Raw genomic sequence first — 17,402 nt, forward strand, 5'->3', positions numbered from 1 at the left:
GTGTGCTGATTAGGCTACACTGATGGGCACTGATGAGGCTGCACTGATGGGCACTGATGAGGCTGCACTGATGGCTACTGATGAGGCTGCATGATGGCCACTGATGAGGCTGCAATGATGAGGCGGTACTGATGGGAACTGATGAGGCTGCACTGATAAGGTGGCCCTGATGGGCACTGGTGAGCTGCACTAATGGGCACTGATAAGCCTGCACCGATAAGGTGGCACCGATGGCCACTGATGAGGCTGCACTGATGGCCACTTATGAGGTTGCACTGATAAGGCGACACTGATGGGCACTGATAAGCTGCACTGATGGGCACTGATCTGCTACACTGATGGGCACCGAGTGGCACCAATGGGGCTGCACTGATCAACAGGTGAAAACAGTAAACTGTCACAATTTGGAATGACAATTGCACTGTAATGCAGCACTGTACCCATATGAAATTGTTTATTTTTTGGGGGACATATAAAGCTTTCTTTTAGTGGTATTTAATCACCACTCGGGTTTTTTGCTAAACAAACAAAAAAAAGACCAAAAATTTAGAATAAATAAAAAACATTTTTTTTGTTTCTGTTATAAAATTTAGCAAATAAGTAATTTTTCTTCTTCACTGATGTGCGCTGATGAGGCTACATTGATGGGCACTGATAAGGCTGCACTAATGGATACTACTGAGGGTGCACTGGTCGGCACTGATGGGCACTAATAAGACTGCACTGGTGGCCACTGATGAGGCTCCATCCATGGCCACCGATGAGGCAGCACTGATGGGCACTGATGAGGTGGCACTGATAAGGCAGAACTGATGGCCACTGATGAGGCTACACTGATGAGGCGGCACTGATGGGCACTGATAAGCTGCACTGATGGCCACTGATGAGGATGCACTGATAAGGCAGCAGTGTTGGGCACTGATAAGGGCTGCACTGATGGCCACTGATGAGGCAGCACTGATGGACGCTGATGATGTGGCACTGATAAGCTTCACTGATGTGCACTGATGAGGCAGCACTGATGGACGCTGATGATGTGGCACTGATAAGCTTCACTGATGTGCACTGATGAGGCTGCACTCATAAGACTGCACTATTGGGCACTGATAGGCTGCACTAATGGGCACTGAGTGGCTCTGATGGGGCAGCACTGATAATCTGGGAACTGATGATCAGTGCCCTGATTATCAATGTAAATGTGTGCTGTCACAGGATAGCCGGTTATCCAGGCTTCTCCTCTTCTTACTTCCTATGGTGGCACACCTACAGGCTCACTCCTGAGCTGGGCTGTGTGCACCTATAGACACACACAGCGTGACCCCGCCCAGCCCCCCTGCGCTCTCCTCACAGGATTTGATTGACAGCAGCAGTAGCCAATGGTTCCCACTTCTGCCTCTTTGCCCTGTGAGGAAAGACAAAGAGACCAGTGCCGCTGCAGACAGGCACAACGCTGTATCAAGATAGGACTCAGGTAAGTATTAGGGAGGGTGAGGGGGTGATACTTCCACTATATCATTTTTTTACCTTAATGCAGGGTATTTCTGCCTTTAGAACTGCTTCAAACTTTTCTTATGTAGCACCCTACAAGGTAGCATAATGGGCCTTGGCTGCCTAACAGCAGGGCCATGATTTTCAGCTGGGCTGTCATGTCTCCCAGGTGTGACTGCTGAGAGGGGAGTCTCCCCACTGGCTCAATGAGAGGATTCTGGGGCAGTGGAGGAAACCCAACCAGTGGTTCATTCAGGCCTGTATCTACCCCAGAAGGCAGATTCTGCTGCAGAGGATTCTGGGAGTGGGTATAAGTTTGAGGGGAACACATGACACAGTGTCTTTGGCGGGAAGCAGAGTCCCAGGAGGGAGGGTACGGCTGTCTCTCCTCCTGTCAGAAGGAACTGGTGTCTCGGGTGGCTGCCTGAGAGTCCAGAGAGAGAGCTGAGCTGCAGAGAGGATCCGGTGGGCCGAGGACCAGTGGAGCTAGAGGGGTTCAGTTCCAGGAAAGCATGCCAAGTTTGTGAGTACTGTGAATTGCCCCTAAGGGTCTGCCTGAAGTGTAGACGGGACCACTCCGGTGAAGGTCCCAGGGATCCGGGAGCCAGCTAGTGTCAAGGGGGTGCCTAGCGAGAGGACCCTGAAGTGTAGAGGGGGCGCCAGCGGTTGGGACCTGAAGAGTTAAGTGTACAGTGTGAAGTGTACAGTGTTAAGAGTTGCAGCAGCACAAACAGTTACAAGGAGCTACCACAGTCAGTGAAGGGCTGGAGGGAGCTGTTCACCAGACTTTTGAGCTAAACAGAGTGTCAGGAGTCAAAATGTCTTACAGTCCTGGATCTTCTGAGTTAATCTGAGTATTAAAGTTGAAGTTTCAGCACAGTTCAGCAGAACAGGATCTTCAAGCGCCAGGGAGCGTTGGCCGGCATTCAGCTGCCGTAAAGACAGCGCTAACAGGCATTTTTCTACAAAGTGTCCCAGTTGAGCCAGAGGAGTATCCCACTCATTCCCTTCTCCCATCCCCATTACAAAATAAACAAAACAAACCAAAGATGCCGGAATGGTCAGTTCTCACACTTGGGTTTTCAACTTAAATGTGTTGGAAGTGTTACCGGTAACAATGGCAGAACCAGATCAGGCCCAGTGCCTGGAAATATTGCTACACTTATATAAAGCTTGTATTATTTCCATACCCATGTGCATCTATATACTTATGGTTATTGTTATATGCTGTTGCTGGTTGCAGCAGTTCCTCTCCTACCAATGATTTTATTTATAATATCGGTTAAATTCCCAGGAAGGGAATCTCCTCTTTTTACAGAGGCCCTGTCCTGGGTAGAGCCACTGCCAACTTTATTATCAAAGGCACTATCCCACTTAGCGAAGGTTCTGGTTCTCTTATTTAATGACAGGTTTAACACAATATCCTGCAGGTGTAAAGTCCCTCCCCCTACAGACAAAATGCTCGCTCACCTTAATCTATAGACTCCTAAATCAACAGAAGCGCTTGTCTCATATAGGGGATGCGTAAATGAAGCGGCAGCACTGTCCTGACTCACGACCTCGACATGGATGCATAGACATGGAAAGAGACACACATGGAATATTTCTCTTGTGTTATAGCATAAAAGTTCCACAATGATATCATCAAGTACTGCTGCTCTCGTGTTGGCAAGAAGGGATAGCGGCGGGTGACATCATCAAAAGCAGCTCCTCCCGTATGCGTTACGTCCAACGGGACTTCGTCAGCAGGGTGGAGCTTCCCCATCACCTAGCCATACATATACACACTTCGCCACCATGGAAACCACAGATGCCAAAGATTGTCAGCGCTACATAGAAACAGCCTCATATCCTCTATCAGAATCCAACGGGAATCAAAAAACCCGTAAGGCATATGGGATTCTTTCGACAAAAAGATCCTCACACTTTCCTTTACTAGGGGACTAGAGTAAGAGGCATGAATTAATACATACTGTATATAAAATATACTACCATCCATGGCTATCCCTTACAAATGCATATGCAAATTTTAAAACATATAAGTATATAAAAACAACACTCAGTATTTAGGCAGACCAGGGTCAGCAATTAAGAAGCTGGTCATTCAATTGCACACCATAGTATCTTTTGTTTTTGGGGTCCAAGGCTGCTCTGCTAGATTTTGTATATTTGGATGTATGTATGAAGCTAGACATCAACACAGGCAAGAAGATGTGGTATGAATTGAATGAAGGAATCCCAGAAATATCTATTCAATTAAACAATGCTTTTAGGAGTCATTTTCTAAGATTTCTCATTAATTGTGTCTTCTGCAAGTTCGAAGAACATTTAATAGGGGTATGTCAAATGTATGTAATCAAAGGAGGTTCTACCAATTACTACATACAAGGGTGCATACAGTAAAATTTATGTAGTGTAGACTGAGTCATTCATGCAGAAATTCATGTAACTTCAAAGGCATTACAAAGTTTTTCTTGAAACTGTATATGCTGCACTAGTTGCTTGGTGATGCAATGTACGGAACTATGACCATGACAGTTAAATTGTAACCAGATGAAAGTCAGAGAAATTTTACCTTTCAAGTTAATGGTCATCAGTAAGTACGGTAAAGCTTAGGTCAAAGCTTGAAATTTACCAAATGTATTAATGAATATGGTGCCTTCTCGCAACGGCGATAAAAAAAAAAAAAAAACATTTACTGATTTAAATATATAGGTTGCTGTTGCTTTCATGTCTTTTTGAAAATGCTCTGACTGGCTTTCAAGATGATTTAATTACGTTAAGAACCCATTCAGAACTTTAAAGTGTGTTAACACTCATCATGTCACGCGGGCGTTGCGTTAAGGCAGGCTATTTAAATTAAAAGGCTGCAACTTAATGTGCTAAAAAATGTACCTGACCCTTTTCTGTAATGCAATGCACATACATGTGTTGGCGTGTGTTGCAGTACACTATAATTCAGGCAATTTGCCTTAAGCAGCCCTTAGATGAATCCGTTTTTTTTTTCTTCTCCAGCAGGTTTACCGTAATAAACTGACCTGATTCCTCCATCCAGATATTTAAGGTGGATGGGGGAATCACCGCTGCTGAGTTATTGTATTCTGAGAGTGGGGGACTTTCCCGCTATTAGAATACACTGATCAGTACTGCTGGCAATAGCTGGCAGCACTGATCAAATGGAATTTTTCCGATAGGCTGGTTGTACAGAAATTAACCACTTCCCGACCACCCGCCGCCTTTTTACTGCGGCATGGTGGCTCTCCTGCGCAAACCGACGTAGACTTACGTCGGTCGCGCACGGGAAGCTAGGGGGCGAGCTCCCGCCCCCCACTTGGCAGCGGGTAAGCCGATGCACGGGTCAGGCGGCTCAGATTGCCGCCAGACACCCGCGATCATTCCCCGCTGAGAGAGAAGAACGGTCAGCTGTTGTAAACACAGCCGACCGTCCTTCTCCCTGAAATGATCAAAGAGCCCATGCAATCCTTCTATATAGGATCACATGTCTCTATGTTCATTTTTGAAGCAACGCCCCTCCACAGTTAGAATCACTCCCCTAGGCTCACATTTAACCCCTTGATCACCTACAGGGTTAACCCCTTCCCTGCCAATGGTATTATTACAGTAACTTCATATTTTTAGCACTGATTACTGTAGTAATGTCACTGGTACCCCCAAAAGTGTCAAAAATGTCAGTTAGGGGTTCGATCTGTCCACCGCAATGTCGCAGTCGCCGCCAATACTAGTAATAAAAAAAAAAACAATAAAAATGACATAAATCTTTCCCGTAGTTAGTAGACGCAATAACTTTTGCGCAAACCAATCAAAATACGCTTATTGCGATTTTTTTTTTTTTACCAAAAATATGTAGCAGAAAGCAAATTGGCCCAAAATGTTATAAAATTTAGATTTTTAAATTTTTTTTTTGAGAATGTCATATAGCAGAATGTGAAAAATATATATATATATTTTTTTCAAAATTATCAATTTGTTTGTTTATAGCGCAAAAAATAAAAATTGCACAGGTGATCAAATACCACCAAAAGAAAGCTCTATTTGTGGGAAAAAAAGGACATCAATTTTATTTGGGCACAGCGTTGCAAGACCGTGCAATTGTCCGTTAAAGTAACGCAGTGCCGAATCGCAAAATAGAGCCTGGTCAGGAAGGGGGCAAATCCGTCTTAAAGTGGTTAATTGATGCTGAACTGGCTGAATTTCAATCTATGTAGGGCCGGCTTTAGTGTGTTGGGGTGCCATTGCAACACAGTAATGCATGTTATGCTCATTATGTAAAAGGACCTTATACTTTCTGACCCAGGACAGGTATGTAGATCTAATGCTCTGAGTTCATGTTTGTTCCAGGTCAGTGACTTAGAAACTATTAAAGCCAGAAAGAAATAGGAAACTGACATTTTTCAAAGGAGGTCAGCGAAGTCATCCTACATATTTCTTTCAGTAAAGGTTTCCTTGAAATTTACAGGATCTTTTACATACAACCTGATGGATACAAAAAGTATATTTGTGAATTACAGGGGGCTAATATATGGGGCTAGTTAAAATGAACATTGCTTAACCACTTAAGCCCCGGAAGATTTTACCCCCTTCCTGACCAGGGCCTATTTTTGCGATTCGGCACTGCGTGACTTTAACGGACAATTGCGCGGTCGTGCGGCGCTGTACCTAAACGAATTTGACGTCCTTTTTTCCCCACAAACAGAGCTTTCTTTTGGTGGTATTTGATCACCTGTGCGATTTTTAGATCATGCGCTATAAACAAAAAAAAGCGTAAATTTTGCAAAAATAACAATATTTTTCACATTTTTTTTATATGAAATTCCCCCCCAAAAAAATGTAAAAATCAAATTTTTTTAACATTTTAGGCCAATTTGTTTTATGCTACATATGTTTGGTAAAAAAAATCGCAAAAAGCATATTTTGATTGGTTTGCCAAAAGTTATTGCGTTTACTAACTAAGGGAAAGATTTTTGTCATTTTTGTTGTTTTTTTTTATCGAGTAATGGCGGCGATCTGCGATTTTTTTTGCATCACTGCGACATTGCGGCGGACAGATCGGACCCTTGACTGACATTTTTGACACTTTTGGGGTTACCAGTGACATTACTACAGTAATCAGTGCTATACATATGCACTGTTACTGTAAAAAATGACACTGGCAGGGAAGGAGTTAACTTTTTTTGAGAGGGAGGGGTTAAGTGTGTCCCTAGGGGCGTGCTTCTAACTGTGATTGGATGTGGCCACTGGTGTAAGAACAGAGATCAACGGTCCTACATAGCAGAACCGTATGATCTCCATTCTTACACAGGGAAGAATGACAGGCGGCTTTGTTTACATTAGCTGCCTGCCTTTCTCCCGCTGTAACGGACAATTGCGAGTGCCCGGCAGACATCGGGTCCACCAGACACACGCGCGGGGGGGTCCGTGAGCGAGCGGGAGCGCGCCTCCGGCGGCGCGCGCTCGCTCCCTAGAGCCTCACAGGCTAGCAACGTAGTCCTACGTCGCTTTGCCTGTGAGGGGCTGACCACCGCAGTAAATAGTCGTGCGGCGGTCGGCAAGTGGTTAATAATATTTGTAATGCTGCATATCAAAGAATTATGACTAAATGTATTGTTTTATTTCCTATAGTTTGTTATAGTGTCCAAATGCAATCACAATTGATAATAGATAAATGGGTGGTATGTTTACCTTACAGCACTCTATTCCTGGCTTTAATCCCCAGTTGGAACACCATCTGTATGGAGTTTTTGTTTCTTCCCAAGTGAGTTTCTTCCCACAACAATTAGAAAAATGAGTGAGCAATAATTAGCTTCCATCACAAGAGGGCCTTCTATGTGCAGACAGTATGCGTATCACTGCAGTAAGGTCATTATACTGAAAGCTCCTTTAGGACTAGAAACTGATGTTCAACGTGAATTGTTTTTTTAAGCTGCTACTCAGTAATTAAGTATTAAAAAAATACACATTTTACTTATATAGTATAGTTGTTCTCTGTGCAGCACTTTGGTGGCCATATTCAGGGAATACTCTCACATCCCTTGTCACAGCCCATTCATATGTTCATATCCACATATTACTTATACACGTTTATTACTGTGCTCAGGAAACACTTACCAATAAAACACATACAGGCAGGGCTGCTGTTGGAAATCGTGGCCCCCCCCCCCCCCCCCAAGAAAATATTAAAGATATATTTAGCTAAAATGACAACAAAATCACTATTATCAGACACAAATATAACATAACTCACATAATTCCTGCTAAGTCTAAAAAAAAAACCTATTATAAATAAAAATGAAAATGAGATGAGAAATATATACAGGCTGGGCAGTTGGAGCTCAGTGATCAGAGAGACAGAGAGAGAGAAACAAAGTTACAATTTACAAATAAACTCCTGAGCAGAGATAAGTGCTGGGAGGGGGGCCCACACAAGGGAGGGGGATTAGTGAGGGACAACTGTCTCTTTCTCAACAGATAAAAGCTGATAGCAGGGAGAGGGACAGATCAGATTCAGGTGCTGGAGGAAGATTTCTGTATTTGTTGTCCATCACTAATCCCCCTCTCTGTGTGGGCCCCCCTGTGTGCTAGGGCCCCCTACAAGAGGGCAGGTGGTCCCCCCCTATCAGGGGCCCTGCATACAGGTGCATCTCATATTTGACAGATCACCCTGTCCCTGGACTATTAAACTCTTTTCCATTCTCCGGTCCGTTCGGTATACTATGTTCGCCTAAAATTGTATTCTTGTTTTGCTGAAAAACCAAACAAAACCACAAAACTACCAGACCACCGTATGCTGCTTGTTAACTTCCATCTCCACCTGCGTTCACTTATATTCATTTGAAAGGAACACTGTGCAGAGGGGCACATAATCAGTATACAGGCTAATATCCAGGTTCGGTATTTTGTGTGGTTTTGTACCCCCAAAAGAAACCGACCGCTCATCTCAATTTCATGGAACTATTCTGGGCAGGATCCAAGCTATCCGGGGATATAGTACTTGAGGGGGTACCTGATTGTGTTGTGTGTATTTTGGGGTGTATAACTAATGTACATGTTCTGTACCTGAGAGATAATTTAATTTAGATGTTTACAGGCCTTTTTTTCTCAGAGAATAGGTGCAGGAACTCCTCCTTTCCAAGTCACCCCTTGACTCTGCCCCCTACCAACCTCCGAGCACCATTCCTTGGGTCCACCTCTTACCCACCTCTCAGCACCACCTCCTTTAGAGAATACAGAATCAAGTATCATTTTGTGGTGCTAAGTATTTTTTATAGAATTTGTTAATGATAACAAGAAAGGCAGTAAAATAGATCTAGCAACAATAGACACCTCAGCGACAATAAATCCACCCCAGCAATAATGGATTGCCAACAGCCAGCATTAATAGACCCTTTGGCAGCCAAAAACAATTGACCCCTCCCTCAACAGTAGATCTCTCCCAGGAACGATTACCCCCTGCAACATAGGATCCACCCCAGCAACAATAGATCCTTCACCAGCAACAATAGACCTCCTCAGCAACTATAGACCTTACTGCAAAAATAGATCCCATCCAGCAACAATAGATTCGCCAGCGGCCATCATTAATAGTCCCTCCAGCAGCCAGCAACAAAGATCCCCCCTTCAACAGTACAGTAGACGATTGACCCCCAGCGACATAGGGCTCAACCCCAGCAACAATAGATCCCCTACAAGCAACAGAAGACCTCCCCAGCAACAATAGACCCCATTCCTCGGCAGAAATAGATCCCCTACAGCAACAGAAGATTCCCCAGCAGCCAGCATCAATAGACCCTCCAGCACACCCCAGCACCCCTTGAAATTCAGTTCTGGAGGTGCGGGAACTGCGTTCCCCCACATTCCCCCACGTTCCCCCACGTTCCTGCTGAAAAAAAGCCCTGGATGTTTACTTTCAAATAGTTCTCTCTCAGATACAGAGAAAAACATGGGGGGGGGGGGGGATTACTCTGTAATGTTGAGTCGGAAACCCCTTGCAGGGGCTGTTGCATAAAAGGCCAGCTGTGGCCTCCAAAAAAACAGTTCACCCCCAGCATTCAGTTTCAACTAATGTCTGTGGGGGGAAAGCTATACCTGCTATATCACTACTATACCTGCTTTGGAATATCACTATTGGGAAAGTCTACTTGCTATTGCTACAGAGACCAGAGTTACTACAGCATAACTCGCTACTAGGGGGAAAAGAACATCTCTGGCAGCGAGACCCGTGTTCCTACCTGGGTGGCCGCGACATCATAAAATTAGAATATCATCCAAAAGGTAATTTATTTCAGTAACTCAATTGAAAAAGTGAAACTCATTTAATTTTATATAGATGTATTACACACGGTGATATACAGTGGGTACGGAAAGTATTCAGACCCCCTTAAATTTTTCACTCTTTGTTATATTGCAGCCATTTGCTAAAATCATTTAAGTTCATTCTTCTTCCTCATGAATGTACACATAGCACCCCATACTGACAGAAAAACACAGAATTGTTGACATTGTTGCAGATTTATTAAAAAAGAAAAACTGAAATATCACATGGTCCTAAGTATTCAGACCCTTTGCTCAGTATTTAGTAGAAGCCCCCTTTTGATCTAATACAGCCAGGAGTCTTTTTGGGAAAGATGCAACAAGTCTTTCACACCTGGATTTGGGGATCCTCTGCCATTCCTCCTTGCAGATCCTCTCCAGTTCTGTCAGGTTGGATGGTAAACGTTGGTGGACAGCCATTTTTAGGTCTCTCCAGAGATGCTCAATTGGGTTTAAGTCAGGGCTCTGGCTGGGCCATTCAAGAACAGTCACGGAGTTGTTGTGAAGCCACTCCTTCGTTATTTTAGCTGTGTGCTTAGGGTCATTGTCTTGTTGGAAGGTAAACCTTCGGCCCAGTCTGAGGTCCACAGCACTCTGGAGAAGGTTTTTGTCCAGGATATCCCTGTACTTGGCCGCATTCATCTTTCCCTCGATTGCAACCAGTCGTCCTGTCCCTGCAGCTGAAAAACACCCCCACAGCATGATGCTGCCACCACTGTTGGGACTGTATTGGACAGGTTTATGAGCAGTGCCTGGTTTTCTCCACACATACCGCTTAGAATTAAGGCCAAAAAGTTCTATTTTGGTCTCATCAGACCAGAGAATCTTATTTCTCACCATCTTGGAGTCCTTCAGGTGTTTTTTAGCAAACTCCATGCGGGCTTTCATGTGTCTTACACTGAGGAGAGGCTTCCGTCGGGCCACTCTGCTATAAAGCCCCGACTGGTGGAGGGCTGCAGTGATGGTTGACTTTCTACAACTTTCTCCCATCTCCTGACTGCATCTCTGGAGCTCAGCCACAGTGATCTTTGGGTTCTTCTTTACCTCTCTCACCAAGGCTCTTCTCCCCCGATAGCTCAGTTTGGCCGGACGGCCAGCTCTAGGAAGGGATCTGGTCGTCCCAAACGTCTTCCATTTGAGGATTATGGAGGCCACTGTGCTCTTAGGAACCTTAAGTGCAGCAGAAATCTTTTTGTAACCTTGGCCAGATCTGTGCCTTGCCACAATTCTGTCTCTGAGCTCTTCAGGCAGTTCCTTTGACCTCATGATTCTCATTTGCTCTGACATGCATTGTGATCTGGAAGGTCTTATATAGACAGGTGTGTGGCTTTCCTAATCAAGTCCAATCAGTATAATCAAACACAGCTGGACTCAAATGAAGGTGTAGAACCATCTCAAGGATGATCAGAAGAAATTGAAAGCACCTGAGTTAAATATATGAGTGTCACAGCAAAGGGTCTGAATACTTAGGACCATGTGATATTTCAGTTTTTCTTTTTTAATAAATCTGCAACAATGTCAACAATTCTGTGTGTTTCTGTCAGTATGGGGTGCTATGTGTACATTCATGAGGAAGAAGAATGAACTTAAATGATTTTAGCAAATGGCTGCAATATAACAAAGAGTGAAAAATTTAAGGGGGTCTGAATACTTTCCGTACCCACTGTATTTCAAGCTTTTATTTCTTTTAATTTTGATGATTATGGTTTACAGCTAGTGAAAATCCAAAATTCAGTATCTCAGAAAATTAGAATATTACATAAGACCAATAAAAAAAAGGATTTTTAATACATAAATGTTGGCTTACTGAAAAGTATATATTTATGTACAGTATAATCTGCACTAAATTTTTGGTCGGGGCTCCTTTTGCATGAATTACTGTATTAATGCGGCATGGCATGGAGGCGACCAGGCTGTGGCACTGCTGAGGTGTTATGGAAGCCCAGGTTGCTTTAATAACAGCCTTCAGCTCATCTGCATTGTTGGGTCTGGTGTAACTCTTGACAATACCCCACATATTTTCTATGGGGTTTAGGTCAGGCAAGTTTTCTGGCCAATCAACCACAGTGATACCATGATCAACCAGGTATTGGTACTTTTGGCAGGGTGGGCAGGTGCCAAGTCCTGCTGGAAAATGAAATCAGCATCTCCATGAAGCTGGTCAGCAGAGGGAAGCATGAAGTGCTCTAGAATTTCCTGGTAGAGCTGTGCTGACTTTGGACTTGGTAAAACACAGTGGACCAACACCAGCAGATGACATGGCTCCCCAAATCATCACTGACTGTGGAAACTTTTACATTTAATTTGTAAATCAAGGCCCCAGTGTCTGAAAGACGAGTGGAAAGGCACAGAATCCAAGTTATTAGAGGTCCAGTGTGAAGTTTCCAGAATCCACTCTGGTGATGTGAGCTGGAGTGAACCTGACTCTAATTTCATACAGTATGAACTGTGTTTTCTCTTTAAACATCCAATCGAGTAAGGGCCTTTTCACACGGGCGATCCGATCAGATCCGCCTGTCAGTTTTTTAGGCGGATCTGATCGGATCCTCCATGCAGCTCTATGGGGCAGCGGGTGTCAGCGGAGACACCTCCGCTGACACCCGCTGCCATCCATATCCAATCCTGTCCGTGAAATCTGGACGGATGGAAACCCTATTTTTCCATCCGTTCAGGGATCGGATCGGATCGGATGAGAGCGGACAGACGGTCCGCTCTCATCCGATCCCCCATAGAGAGCAGCGGGGGCTGTGACACCTCCCTCTCAGCACTGCAAGTGGAGACGGAGCTGTCATCCGCCGCCTCAGCGGGGATCGGCGGATCGATCCCCGCTGAGCAGCACGGATCCGCCTACGGAGGCGGACAGTGTGAAAGAGCCCTAAAGCAGATGCTCTGTATTTTTCTTCTTTCAAATTCTGTTCAATACACATGCTCAGACCTACCTTCACCCTTATCTTCCATCAGTAGACATATCATTGAATGGACAAAGCCATGGATAGGCAGTACAAGTGAATGAGCTGAGTGTTTTAAACTCCCTCAGAAATGTCTGCAGATACTAAAGCAATCCATAGATGGATCCGTTGTTTTAGTTCATCTAGCAGGTTGAATAGAAAAAAGTGACCCGATTCCCGCACTGGCACACTCCCCACTGAGCTATTGTATTTTGACAGTGGGGAGGCTTCCCCGCCATCAGAATACACAGATCAGCTTTGCAGGTTAAAGCCTGCAGTGTTGAGCAAGCGGGGAAAATCTATCAGGCCAGTTGTACAAATGGCGATCAGTAGATCGACTTCTGTACAACCCCCCTGTCCATGCATGGATCGAAATTCACCCATTCCCTGCTGAACTGGACAAATTTCCGTTCAATTGAGACCAGCTTAAGGCTGGCTATATACAGTGGGTATAGAAAAGAATTACCCCTTTTAAATATTCACATTTTGTTGCTTTTCAGCCCTAAATGAAGACAGACACAGTTTTTGTCTTATCCAGCTGTATTTACTAGTGCAACGTATAACATCCAAGTAAAAGATATAACACCAACATGTCAGAAAAAAATAAAATAAAAAACAGAATCACTGAGTTGGAGTGAGTTCAGGCTGCAAAGCAACAAATGTGATTATCATTAAGGAGGTGATTCTTTTCTATACCACCGTACTACTAGTATAATTTTGTTCAAAAATATTTTTTTTTTTTTTGTAACTTTCATTTGATTTTCTAATGATTTGGTAGGGTCAAATTGACAATCAATGTCATATGTAGTGAAGAGAAAATTCAAAAAGGCATGATGGAATTTTTGTCTGAAATTAATGAAATTCCAACTTTTTTGCTTGAATGTTCTTATTGTGATGCACATGATCTAGCTACAAAAGAAACCTGTTTAAAACATTTAGAATTCCATTCAAGAAGCAGATCTGTAAAAAATATAAAGGCTCTGGAAATTAGTTGACTGAAAGATTAAATGTTTTGACAAAGGATTTTTCAGAATTTCTGTAGAAATGTTCAAATTAAATTCTACTGGTGTATGGCCAGCTTAACATTTATGCCGGACAGCCCATATATGTATGTATGTCGATCAGCCACAACTTTATGACCACTGACAGGTAAGGTGAATACATTGATTATTTTCTTACAATGACATCTGAAAGTGGGTAGGATATTAAAGGCAGCAGATGAACATGTTGTCCCTTAAGTTGATGTTTTGAAAGCATAAAGAATGGGCAGGTGTAAGGATTTGGGCGACTTTGACAAGGACCAAATTGTAATGGCTGGATGACTGGGTCAGAGCAACTCCAAAACTGCAGCTGTTGTAGGATGTTCCTGGTCTAGAGTGATTAGGACCTACCAAAAGTGGTCTAAGGATGGAAAACCAGTGACAAGGTCATGTGCAGCCACGGTGCATTGATGGACGTAGGGAGCTAAGGCTGGCCAGTGTAGTCCGATCCAATAGAAGACCTACTGTAGCTCAGTTTGCTGAAGAAGTTAAAGCTAGAATGGTAGTGTCAGAACACACAGTACATTGCAGTTTGTTGTGAATGAGGCTACATAGCTGCAGACCGGTCAAGGTGCCCATGCTGACCTGTGTCCACAGCCAGAAGGGCCTATAATGGGTATGTGAGCATCAGAACTGGACAAAAGGAGCAATGGAAGGAGGTGGCCTAGTCTAATGAATTCAAGAATGGTTTAGGGAACACAAAAATGAGTTTGAGGTGTTGACTTGGCATCCGAATTCTCTGTAGCTCAGTTTAGTCGAGCATCTGTTGGATGTGCTGTAAAAAATAGGTTCGATCTATAGAGGTCCAACCTTGCAACTTATAGGACTTAAAGGATCTGCAACTGATGGCTTGGTGCCAGATACTACAGCATCTCCATTCAGATACCACAGCATACCTTCAGAGGTCTAGTAGAGTCCTTTCCCCTTATGGATTATGGTGGCTGGTCATAATGCCAGGGGCAGCCCGTTCATTGGGGGTGCAGGGGCGCCGCCCCCCCCCCCCCCCCCATCCATGCATCCGGCCCCCTAATCGACATGCAGGGCGCCAGACGCATGGATTCCAATTTTTTTTTTTAAACACGTGATTAGAGCCAGAGGCTCTAATAGGCTTTAAAAAAGGGTGGGCTTGGGGCGCAGAGCACTGCGCCCTGAGCCCACCCAGTTGTGTGACAATAGTGAATGAATATTCGCTATTGTCACACAGATTCTCCTCCTGGACAATCAGGAAGCGGGTCCTGAGACCCATTTCCTGATTGGCCGAAAGGAGAAGCCATGCCACTGGCCGAGGAGGAGGAGGGAGGAGACGCAGGAAACGGATGGGGAAGCTGCCATCGCCGCCGCTGCTGCTGACTGCCCTCCACATGTCCAGGGCGAGAGGTTGAGTGAGCCGGTGATTGGGGGGGTATGGTGTGGTTCGGGGGGGGGGAATGGTGTGGTCCGTCTTGCGCCCCCCCCCCCCCCCGGCCCATGGAGCCCTAGCCGCCACTGCATAATGCTATTACTGATCGGTGTATACGCACAATAGTGTTGTCATGTCACTTGACATTTTACCAACCATACTATAGGGTCATTTCAATAAGATGTATATTTTAAAATGTTTTCTTTATTTTATCTCACCTAGTTATTTCATTTAAATATTCAATTGGGTTCTTTACTGTTAGGGCTACACGATTGTGGAATTCTCTACCACAAGAGGTGGTTTCTGCGGGAAGTATGGTGGCTTTCAAAAGACTCTTAGACGTACATCTCAAGGATCAGGACATTAAGGGCTATGTGAGATGATTACAGTCACACACACCTACACAGTTTTAACTGGATGGACTATTGTCTTTATTCAGCCTCAACTACTATGTAATTATGTAACTATAAAATGTTACTTTACGGACATCTCAAATTACCCCATTTTCTGTTCTTCTCAGTAGACACCTCATAGAACCTCACAGATAACACCAATGAAAAGCTATTATAAAGAGCACTAAATAACCCGTATGATCATTTTTATGAACTGACATACATAACAGGGCCAAACTCAAATGTATTAGAAACATGCTAAATTCAGCCAATTGGTGACATAAAACCATTCGTGAACCGGAGACATAAAAATACTGCATATTTTAATTGAACTAACCCTTTTGACATCTTCAACAACTGTAAGTGCAGACAGGTACATAACATCAATGAATGAATTTGCAAGGAATTCTGCTGTAAAAACTCTGCATAGTTTATTTTTCTATGTTTAAATAGATATTTTTTTTTCTGTTATAGATTTTTTTTCCGAATACAAAATAATAATAATAATAATAATATTGAGGAAGAAGAAAAAAAAAAAACAATTGTTAAAACTTTTCACAACACACAGCCAAGTCTGCCTAGTAACACGCTAATTTTGCCCCTTATGTGCAGGGAGTGCAGCCTGTAAAGTGTTGCATTTTATTTAAACTCACAATCACACACATAAAAATGCAATAACTTAATGTTTCCCTCAAAAAAGACCAGAATATGTCTTCAGCTTCATTAGATGGGGTGCATAGTCTATAGAAAGTGGAAAGAAGAGCACCCCTAAATTGGACAGGCTCAGCCAGTCCTAGATAACTAAATATGGTTTATTTGTCAGCGTGGGCATAAGTAGGCAACGTAAAGAATAATCTACATTCTTAAAAATGTCAATATTGCATAGAGGATTGCCAAGTCATCCCTTTAAATGCTTGGATATAAAACTTAAGCCTCTTACAATGATGCGGTGTAGCGCAGTGTACCCATGGGTTAGCTACGGTTTCCCATAGAGTTCTATTATGTCTCGTGGTTTTTGTACGCTTTCTGAAAGCGCACCAAAAGTCCTGAATGCAGAAGTTTTGGTGCCTTTTAGAAAATGCACAAAAACTGCAGGTAATAATAGAACTCTATGGGAAAGCGCAGCTAACCCCCACCAAACCCACAGATACACTTCACTCACAGTGCGGTCCAAAAGCACCACATCAGTGTGAAAGGGTCCTAAAACATGAACTAGGTAAATGTTAAGACATTGAACGCAAAAACAAAATGGAATATATTGCAGCGTACCAATCCCTAATGTGATGGCTACATTAGTTTTCTTTTTTAAGGCTTTTCCCCCTTTATTTTCACCTGGAGACCTGGCCAGTAACACACTTCCTATCTAAAGTATGAATAGAGGAGAAACAGGGCAGCTGCCTTGTCAGTCTGGGGAGATGGTAGTGTTAGATGCCCTAGAAGATTTAGATGGAGTTGACTAGCAAATTAAATCTGAACTCCAGCTAACAGTTTATAAGCAGTTACAACAATTGTTTTTTTTTTCTATTGGAATAAAAGTTTTCCATAAGTGCATAAAGGCTGATCATTGTAAGCCCCCCTGCCAGTGGTATATGGTTGGTTTTAACTCTCTAACTGCTACTTTTGTTGGACAGCTTGAGCTGTTAAAGTGGTTGTAAACCCTCTCTTGGAACTTGTACCTATAGAGGTAAGGCTATAATAAGGCTTACCTATAGGTGCTGTAAATATCTCCTAAACTTGCACCATTTAGGAGATATTTACTTTTAATGCAGCCAATGACATCATCAGCACATGCGCTCTGAAGGAACGG

Source organism: Pelophylax lessonae (genome assembly GCF_965119305.1).
Source record: "Pelophylax lessonae genome assembly, chromosome: 1".
In the NCBI taxonomy this organism is placed as follows: domain Eukaryota; kingdom Metazoa; phylum Chordata; class Amphibia; order Anura; family Ranidae; genus Pelophylax; species Pelophylax lessonae.